This window comes from Mobula birostris, chromosome 28, assembly GCF_030028105.1.
Source record: "Mobula birostris isolate sMobBir1 chromosome 28, sMobBir1.hap1, whole genome shotgun sequence".
In the NCBI taxonomy this organism is placed as follows: Eukaryota; Metazoa; Chordata; class Chondrichthyes; order Myliobatiformes; family Myliobatidae; genus Mobula; species Mobula birostris.
The window spans coordinates 10,356,382-10,366,409 of NC_092397.1; the positions used below are offsets into that span (position 1 = coordinate 10,356,382).

The following is a 10,028-nucleotide window of genomic DNA, read 5'->3' on the forward strand; positions in this document are numbered from 1 at the left end:
CAAGCCACAAGAATATCAAATCCTAACACCCCCCCACACACAAAAAAATTGCACCAAATGCCAACAAAAGAACTTAAACACCATCAAATCCCCCCCATCCCTGCGAAAAAATAAAATCGCAGAAATGGCATCGATAACATCAACTCCCACCACCTTCCCCACCCCCATGCAGGAAAACAAACTTGCAAACAACAAGAACATCAAACCCAAACCCCCCCCCCCACAGCATGGTAGAGTGGTGATTAACGCAACGCTTTACAGTACCAGCGACCTGCATACAATTTCCATCACTGCCTGCAATGAGTTTGTACGTTTTCCCCGTGATTTCCTCCAGATGCTCCAGTTTCCTCCCACAGTCCGAGGACACACCGGATGGCAGGTTAATTAGCCGTTATAAATTGTCCCATGATTAGGCTAGGATTAAATCGGAGGGATTGCTGGCCAGCAATGCTTGAAGAGCCGGAAGGGCCTATTACACTCTGCAACTCAATAGATAGATTTAAATTTTTTTTTAATTATTGTCCATCTCCAATCGCCCCATGAACTGAGTGACCTGCCAGGACACATTCAAGGACAGATAAAATCCAACCACGTTGCTATGAATTTGAAGTCAATTACTGATCTGAATGGTTAAGGACAGCAAATTTCCTACACAACTTCAGTAAACCTGTTAGGATTTGACAATAAACTGGTGGTTTCAAAGTCACAATTATTGATCTTCATTTCACAGCTAGTCAATTACCTGAATTCAAGTCCTCCTAACTTCCTGATGGGTTTAAATTTATGTCTCATGAACATTAGACTGTGCTTCTGTAAACCCATCATGATGTGCCATGTCATATGACATCATCACTATGTGTCCTGTGTGATCACAGTCTTTCCATAACCATGATTGTTTTTGGCAATTTTTTTTCCCCCTACAGAAGTGGTTTGCCATTGCATTCTTCTGGGCAGTGACTTTACAAGACAGGTAACCCCAGCCATTATCGATACTCTTCAGAGATTTCTGCCTGGCATCTGTGGTCGTATAACCAGGACTTGTGATGTACACCGGCTGCTCACACGACCATCCGCCACCTGCTCCCACGGCTTCATGTGACCCTGATCGGGAGGCTAAGCAGGTGCTACACCTTGCCCAATGGTGACCTGCAGGCTAGCGGAGGCAAGGAGCGCCTTACTTTGGCAAATACAAAGCTCCATCAAACCACTCTATGCATTAGTCTAAGAAATTAACCTCTGAAGTTCAAAAAGTTTGAGTAAAATTTATTATCAGAGTACATACATGTCACCACATCCAACCCTGAGATTCTTTTTCCCGCGGGCACAATTAGCAAATCTATAGAACAGCAACTGTAAACAGGATCAATAAAAGAGCAAGAACATAGAAAACAACAAACTATGCAAATGCAAAGATAAATAAATAGCAATAAATATGGAGAGCATGAAATAACAAGATAAAGAGTCCTTAAAGTGAGATCAGTGGTTGTGGGAACATCTCCACCGAGATGCAGCACAAAGCGTCATAGGAAGTCATTCCTCCCTGTGGCCAGCAAACTTTACAACTCCTCGCTTGGAGGGTCAGACACCCTGAGCCAATAGGCTGGTCCTGGACTTATTTCCTGGCATAATTTACATATTACTATTTATCTATTTATGGTTTTATTACTATTTATTATTTATGGTGCAACTGTAAAGAAAACCAATTTCCCCCGGGATCAATAAAGTATGACTATGACTCAATAGATGAGTGTTGTTCCAGAGCCTGATGGTTGGAGGGCAGTAACTGTTCTTGAACCTGGTGGAGCGAGTCCATTATGCTCCTGTACCTTATATCTCAGCCTGAAAATTTATAAAAGAGGAAAAGACCACGTCCCTGCCAAGTTAACAAATTTCACGTCACATGCCAGTGATAATAAACCTGATTCTGATTCAAGCACATCATACGACCTCAGTAACGTGAACGTTACCAGTTACATTTTAACCATTAAATTGTCCATAAGCTTTATTCTCTCTGAAAAATACGGTCCCTCGATTGCACATTCCCCAACCTGTACATATACCTTTCTAATGTATCCTCCTGCCAGAACACAGCACTAAGAAACAGCCCTTAGTCTGTTACCTATGTGAGATTCATCTGTAGATTTTATCTTCACTTTCCTAAGTTACTGCGTGTTATTGACACCATGTTTCACAGAAGTGTCGTTTCTAAACATATTATACATATATCGCGTACATGTAATTAAAGTAGTTAAATTACAACAAACTTGACAAGGTAGAGATCCTTGAAAGTACTGGACAAACACTTAATGTGTTAAATCTACAAGACTACATAAATTTGGGAAGAAAAGTGGGATTAGTCCAAATAATTTATTCCTATTTAATTGCAGGACATGGATCTCTAATGCATTGCCCTCATTTACTGTCTCCCTCTAAGTGAACATTCTTTGACCCAAGGCTAATAAAATGGCCTAAATAGTCTCCAATGTGTCATATTTTTACAAGATTCTGCAATCCTAAATCTCTGAAGATCTCACCTGGGCCCAACATATCGATGTTATGCTACAAAGAAGGCTCTATTTCCTTTGGAGTTCGAGGAGAATTGGTACATCACCAAAAACACTCACAAATTTCTATAGGTGTACTGTGGAGAGCATTCTGACTGGCTGCATCACTGTCTGGTATGGGGGGGGAGGGGGTGGGGGCTGGAGGCAGATGGGGCTACTGCACAAGATTGAAATAAGCCGCAGAGTTGTAAACTTGGACAGCTCCATCATGGGCACTAGCCTCTGTCGTATCCAGGACATCTTCAACGAGTGGTGCTTCAGAAAGGCAGCGTCCATCATTAGGACCCCCACCATCCAGGTCATGCCTCACTGCTACCTTCAAGGAGGTTGCACAAGAGCTTGAGGGCACACACTCAACGATTCAGGAACAGCTTCTTCCCACCCGCCATCTGATTTCTGAATGGGCACTGAACCCATGAACACTACCTCACTCAAAACGCTGGTGGAACGCAGCAGGTCAGGCAGCATCTATAGGAAGAGGTACAGTCAACGTTTCGGGCCAAGACCCTTCGTCAGGATGAACTGAAAGAAGAGATAGTAAGAGATTTGAAAGTGGGAGGGGGAGGGGGAGATCCAAAATGCTAGGAGATGACAGGAGGGGGAGGGATGGAGCCAAGAGCTGGACAGTTGACTGGCAAAAGGGATACAGATCATGGGACGGGAGGCCCAGGGAGAGAGAAAGGGGGAGGGGAGCCCAGAGGAAGATGGAGAGCAGGCGAGGAGTCTCCTGTCTTCTCCTATCATTTCAGATCTCCCCCCCACCCCACTTTCAAATCTCTTACTATCTCTTCTCTCTAGTCCTGACAAAGGGTCTCGGCCCGAACGTCAACTGTACTTCTTCCTATAGATGTTGCCTGGCCTGCTGGCGTTCCACCAGCGTTTTGTGTGTGTTGCTTGAATTTCCAGCATCTGCAGATTTCCTCGTGTTAACGCTACCTCCGTACTTTATTTGATTACTTAATTTAATTACTTAATATATTACAGTAAATTATTTAATATATATTACAATATATACTTACTGTAACTCATTTTTTCTATTGTACTGCTGCCACAAAGACAACAAATTTCACGACATATGCTGGTGATTCAGATTCTATGTAAATTGAACCAGACTGCCTTAGTTAAAGGAATACAGATTGGATACTCTAGTTTGGGGACACAGGAGCATAACAATGGACGAAGGTAAATAGAATGGCTTTCACCCAATCTCTATATCCTCTGATACACTTTTCCATTTAAAAATGCAGCAATCTCGGCTTTAACAAGCATCTACAGCCCTTCGAGGTAAAGGATATTCAAGCTCGCAATGCTCTGAATCAGGAACTTTTTCAGCTTCTAAGGCTTTGTCCTTGAGACGCTAAACCCCTAGTTCTGTGCTCTCGAGCTAGAGGCAATAGGCTCCTGGTATCTAGCTGCTAATCACTCCCAGAATTTAATATGTTCAAAGGAATGTGGGCTAATTTTTGCTCACTGATTTCTCATCCCAGGAATCAGTCCAGTGAATCTGCACTGCAGATTTCAAAAACAAAATAACACAGCCTACTTTATGGACAGAAATCAGGTTGACACAAGTTTTCATCCAAACTCTGTACAGTACAGATTAATGCCCTCACTCCTGGACAGCAACACCGTCGCAACAAACTGCTTGGTGGACGTGCATGTTAATCTGTCTCATGAACTTGTAAAACCTGTATGTCAGCTTTACTTTCTTCTTATCATTCAAAACAAAAGGTTTTCTTCTTCCTGCACAGCTTATATACTCTGTTTATCTTGACTCTGTAGACCTCGGTGCTTGTAAACTGATTTACCGTAGAGTGATTTCTCATGGATGTGATAACAACGTTCATGGGAGAAACAAACTGCTCTGCAACTATTTCACGTTTTGTGAGAAGAGTGACTGGCATGTCAATACTTGGCTTTATATTTCAGTTCCCTTGCATATTCAGAGGAAACGGCAAACCCCTCGTATCTGATGATCAGCCAGGAAAAACAATGTTCATAGACCCTGCGAGTACTTTAAAAAGTCAAACATGATGCTGGGCTCCAGCAGCAGAAGCATAAAAGAGCTGCTTGTTTTAATGGACAAGCAAATGAATGCAGTGGGAACTCATGACAAGATGCCAAGGCTGACAGTCTTCACTAGCACACTAACATCTCAAGCTGTAAAAGATAAGCTTGGGACAAATTCTTGGCTCTATACTGCCAAATGGAAACCAGCTTAAGAGGTTTTCCATGGGAAAAGGAACCAGTTAATGGCGAGGAAGTGATGGGGACAAATTCCACTTAAGTTATCTCCTGGGCCAGATCAGTTAAAGAGAAATGAAATCTAATACTAAGGAGTCTGAGGAGATTTGGTTTGTTACCAAAAACACTGTCAAAGATTTCTGCAGATGTACCATGGACAGCATTCTAACCAACTGCATCACCGTCTAGTCTTTGCGGGGAGGGGCAGGAACGCGGGTGGGGCTACTGCGCAGGATCGAGATAAGCTGCAGAGAGTTGTACACTTCAGCTCCATCGTGGGCACCAGCATCCGGGGCATCTTCAAAAGTAGCGGAGCCTCAGGTCCCATCACCCAGAACATTTCCTCTTCCCATTGCTACCATCAGGTAGGAGATACAGGAGCCTGAAGGCACACACTCAACGATTCAGGAAAGGATTCTTCCCTCCTCCCATCCGATTACTGAATGGACCATGAACACTACCTCACTACCTTTTTTTAAATTTTCTTTTTTGCATTACTTAACTATTTAATATACATATAGCTACTGTAATTCAGTCTTTTTTCTCTATTGTTATGTATCGCATTGTACTGCTGCCACAAAGGCAACAAATCTCACGGCATATGCCAGTGATATTTAACCTGATTGGAATTCTATGTAAGTTGAACCAGCCTAGTTAAGGGAATACAGATGGGACACTCTAGCTTGGGGACACAGGAAAATAACATAATGGATGAAGGTAAATAGAATGGTTTTCACCCAATCTCCACACCCCGATACACTTCTCATCCAAAATGCAGCAATCTCGACTTTAACGAAACAAGTGTCCGCAGCCCTTTGAGGTAAAAGGATATCCAAGCTCGCAACGCTCTGAACCAGGAAGTTTTTTTTTCTGCTTCTGAATGGCCACGGCTTTGTCTGGAGACTGTAAACCCCCCAGTTTTGTACTCTCTGGCCAAAGGAAACAGGCTCCTGGTGTCTAACCCTGCTGATCACTCCCAGAATTTAATACGTTCCAGTGAATGTGGGCTAATCCCTGAGGTAAAAGGTGTCCACAATAGACAGATAGCCAGATATTTTATTGATCCCAAAGGAAATTACAGTGTCACAGTAGCATACAAATATACAAATATTAGAAGAGAAGAATTAAAAACTAAGCTACCTCACTCTAACAGGAGGGGAAGGGGTTCTGAATCAGGAAATATTTCAGCCTCTTGGCGCCCAAGACTTTGTCCTGAGTCAGTAAGCCCAAGTTCCGTGCTCTCCAGCCAGAGGAAACAGGTTGGCGGTATCTAACCTGCTAATCACTCCTAGAATTCAAGATGCTTCGGTCATTGTGGGCTAATTTTACCCCATCTCTGAGGTAAAGGGTGTCCAAAAAGACACACACACACACACACACACTTAATTCAGTTTTTTTCCTCACTATTGTATACTGCTGCGGCAAAATTAACAAATTTCAGGACATATGCCGGTGATAATAAAACCGATTCCATTAATGATAAACTGTTTTCCTTCACCCATGAGCCAAGAGTCAACGGGCACAAATTAAAAGCGACTGGGATGGGGGTGGGGGAAAAGATCCTCTTGGTGACATCTGGAAAAGCTGATTTATCCCCCCAGGGCCTGTGATTCAGGACACAGATGACTGAAAGAAACGACGACTGATGTGGATGCCAAAGAGGGAGAGAGAGGGGGGAAAAAAATTCTAAGTATTTGAAGTTAGAGAGGAAAAAAAAATCACAGTCAGGAGATTGATTGACGGAATGGGGTTAATGGAATTGCTCTCCAAAGGAATGAGATGGACTGGATGATCGAATTACCTCTTTCGCTGCTGTGATTTTAAAGTCACAATTTGATGGGAGAGCGTCCCGTATAATGTCCAACCTACCCTGCCCAACTGGCAATCGGGTTCGAGGGCTTTTGGGATTAAAATAATGGGATTAAAAGAAAAGGCTTCATATTCAGAGGGGGGAAAAAAAAGGGGGCAGAGATTGACCAGTCATTTCTTGCATAGAAACAGGTTAGAGATCCAGCGGGGCTCTATCCCGATAGGGGTAAGTCGCTGGCTCCCTATGTTCGTGCAAGTGCATTTTTTGCTGCGGCGACTCGACTCCGGGAGCGCTGAGAAGTCACCGACGCAATTTCGCAGCAATTTACCCCCCGAAAACAGCCGATCCGCCGGTAAAAACACAATCACTCCAGTGACATCAACGAACAATTCTGCAATTCGGTATTCGTTATGATGGCTGAACGTTCCCCCCCCCCCCCAGTATATTATGCAGTGAAAACTGAAAGGAAATCGTTTATTGGAAAAATAAATGGTTATATTCCACAGAGATTCATTAGCCAACATTTGGGGTGCTAGCTGGAAAGGCTTCGTAGCGGAAGCTTTGCAAAAACAAAATTATTTAAATTAAGATCTAATGCAAACCCCTCTGAACAGCGGAAAACTGGTAATGCACGTCCCAATATCTATTTATATTCCCAGGCGATTGCAAATCTTCAGAGCAATGCTTGCATCCGATCCATCATCACACGCACAGGGAAAAAACACACACACACACACATTTGCAACAGTATTTTAACAGTATCAAATGCACCTTTTTTAATGCATACCTTTATCCTCCGAAATTGAGTCTTCCCACAGAGCCTGGGGTGGTTCTTTTTTTTTAAATCCACATAGCTAGGTCAGAGATGCCGCGAGTTATAGGGAGGTCCCCACTTTGCCCCGAGCCTGGCAAACGAAATAATCCAGCGTTAGATGGTCTCTAGATACGACAAAAGCTGGTGTAGTTTGTGGGCAAGCTGCGATTTTCTCTCCTCCCCTCTCCCTGACTCCCAGGGCAGATGGATGTTATCTGATTGCCTCGGATGCGGAGGAATACACGCGGCGCTGAGAAGGAACCAGACAGACAGACTCAAACTCACACAATGCAGTGAACTGGAGCAAAGCAGCAGCAACAGCACATGGTCTGGCCCAGGGGCTCTTGCAAACGCACTGCGTTCTGCAAAATAGGCCAGAAACATCACGTCAATGTTAACACCTCTGCAAAACCAGCAACAATAAAAAAAACACCATCGTTCAAGTTCATATATATATATATATATTTTAAAAACATCAACCCGACCGACAGCAAAATTAAAATTGCAACATTTTAAAAAAAAACACGTGTATTTTCCTGTCCAGTCAATTTTTCCACGTAATTGGGTGAACTCGGCTCCCCGATCCTCACCCGACAGTAAAAGATCCGTTTGCAATCGTGGAGCTCACCTTCGGTTGCAGGGGTCGGTCAGGCAGCCCGTCAAGCCACTCTGCCGTTCAGTGGGATCTTAGCGAATCTAATCTTTGGCCTCAACCCCCCATCTCCATTACCCTTGGATCCCCAGAGGCCAAAAAAACACCAGTCTCACGCTAAATGGAGTGGAGGGATTTGTGTATTTTTCCAGTGTGCAATTTAAGTTGATATTTATAGCTGTACAACTGTAACGAAAACCAATTCCCCCGGGATCAACAAAGTATGACTATGACTATCAAAAACTCCCATCTCCCTGCCTCCTGTGAAGATTAATATCTGTAACAGGTGGGTTCCCTGGGCACTTGCCACCGTCACCAGCGGCTGGAGTTCAATTCCTGCCGGGGTCCGCAAGGAGTCGGTACGTTCGCCCCATGGCTGCGGAGGTTTCCTCCTGGTGCTCTGGTTTCCTCCCACATCCCAAACACCTATGGGTTTAAGTTGCAAGTAAACTTATTATCAAAGTACAAACACGTCACCATACACAGCCCCCGAGAGTTGCTTTCTTGCGGGCATACTCACAATCTCTAGGATCATAACCGCAACAGAATCAATAAAAAACCACTCCAACTTGGCCATTCAACCTTTGTGCAGAAAACAACGAACTGTACAAACAATAATTATCAAGAACACAAGGTGAAGAGTCCTTTAAAGCGAGTCCATAGGTTGTGGGAACATCAATTATTGGGGCAAGTGAAGTTAGCCCCCTCAGTTCAAGAGCCTGATGGTTGAGGGGTAATAACTGTTCCTGAACCTGCTGGTGTGTGTCCTGAGGCTCCTGTACCTCCTTCCTGATGGTTGAGGGGTAATAACTGTTCCTGAACCTGGTGGTGTGCGTCCTGAGGCTCCTGTACCTTTCTCCTTTTAGCAGAGAAAAGAGAGCATGCCCTGGGTGGTAAAGGCCGCCGATGATGGATGCTGCTTCCCTGCTCCATGTAGACGCACTCAGTGGTGGGGAGGGCTTTACCGGTGATGCGACTGGGCCGTATCCACCACTTTTTGTAGGATTCTGTAGGAAGGGTTAGTAAGCAGGCGCCGGGAGCCTGGCCACACTTGCGGGAGGCCACCCACCCCCCCCCCCAGCGCATCTCGGACTGTGTCGGTCGTTCACGCACGTTGCAATGTACAAACGTACGTGTGACAAATAAAGCTAATCTCTAATCAAGGTAGGCACAGTAACTCAGCAGCTAGCGTAATGCTTTACCGCACCAGCGATCCGGTCTGTGAGGAATCTGTGTGTTCTCCCTGTGACTGTGGGATCTCCGACATTCCAAAGACGTACGGGTTAGTCGGTTAATTGTCACTTGGGTGCAGATGGGTGGCACAGGCTCACGCTTTTTTTTGATGGCAAGTACAGACAGTATGGGCTATTCAGCTACAGAGGGAATCTCAAGCTCAGTTGTCTCTTGCGTCTAACAGAAGCAAGTCTGTCCCTGTACTGTGTATAGTCAGAAGTGTTTCAGGTTTAACAAAGCCACGGAAAGCATTAACCCTGTTAATTGCTCTGATGCAAACCAGGTATTCAACCTGCACTCAGTCTACTGTCCTAAAGAAGAAAACCAAAACCATAAAGATCTATAGGAAGAGGTACAGTCGACGTTTCGAGCCGAGACCCTTCTGAAAGAAGAGCTAGTAAGAGATGTTTCAAATCTCTTACTAGCTCTTCTTTGTTAGTCCTGACAAAGGGTCTCGGCCCAAAACATCGACTGTACCTCTTCCTATAGATGCTGCCTGGCCTGCTACGTTCACCAGCAACTTTGATGTGTGTTGCTTGAATTTCCAGCATCTGCAGAATTCCTCATGTTTGCGGCCACAAAGAAATCTGGGTGTTTTGTATAATAAGCACGAAAATTAATATGGGTGTACAATGAGCAATTTGGAAGGCAAATGAATTGTTTTTTGCAAGCTTATGGTGTACAAAGGGTGGCGGGGTGGAGATATGTCTC

The 10,028-nt window shown here is 44.3% G+C and overlaps 1 protein-coding gene across 3 annotated transcripts in view; it reads right to left on the bottom strand.

Moving 5' to 3' along the window:
- LOC140189258 (spectrin beta chain, non-erythrocytic 1-like) overlaps positions 1 to 7,698 on the bottom strand; it is a 464,253-nt gene extending 456,555 nt beyond the window's left edge. For 2 of the 3 annotated variants that reach the window (XM_072245944.1, XM_072245948.1), the window contains exon 1: positions 7,406 to 7,698. The gene's annotated coding sequence lies outside the window, so the exon portion shown is untranslated. The remainder of the gene's footprint in view (positions 1 to 7,405) is intronic. The other variant, XM_072245947.1, reaches the window with a different exon arrangement.
- Between the last annotated feature and the right edge of the window lie 2,330 nt (positions 7,699 to 10,028).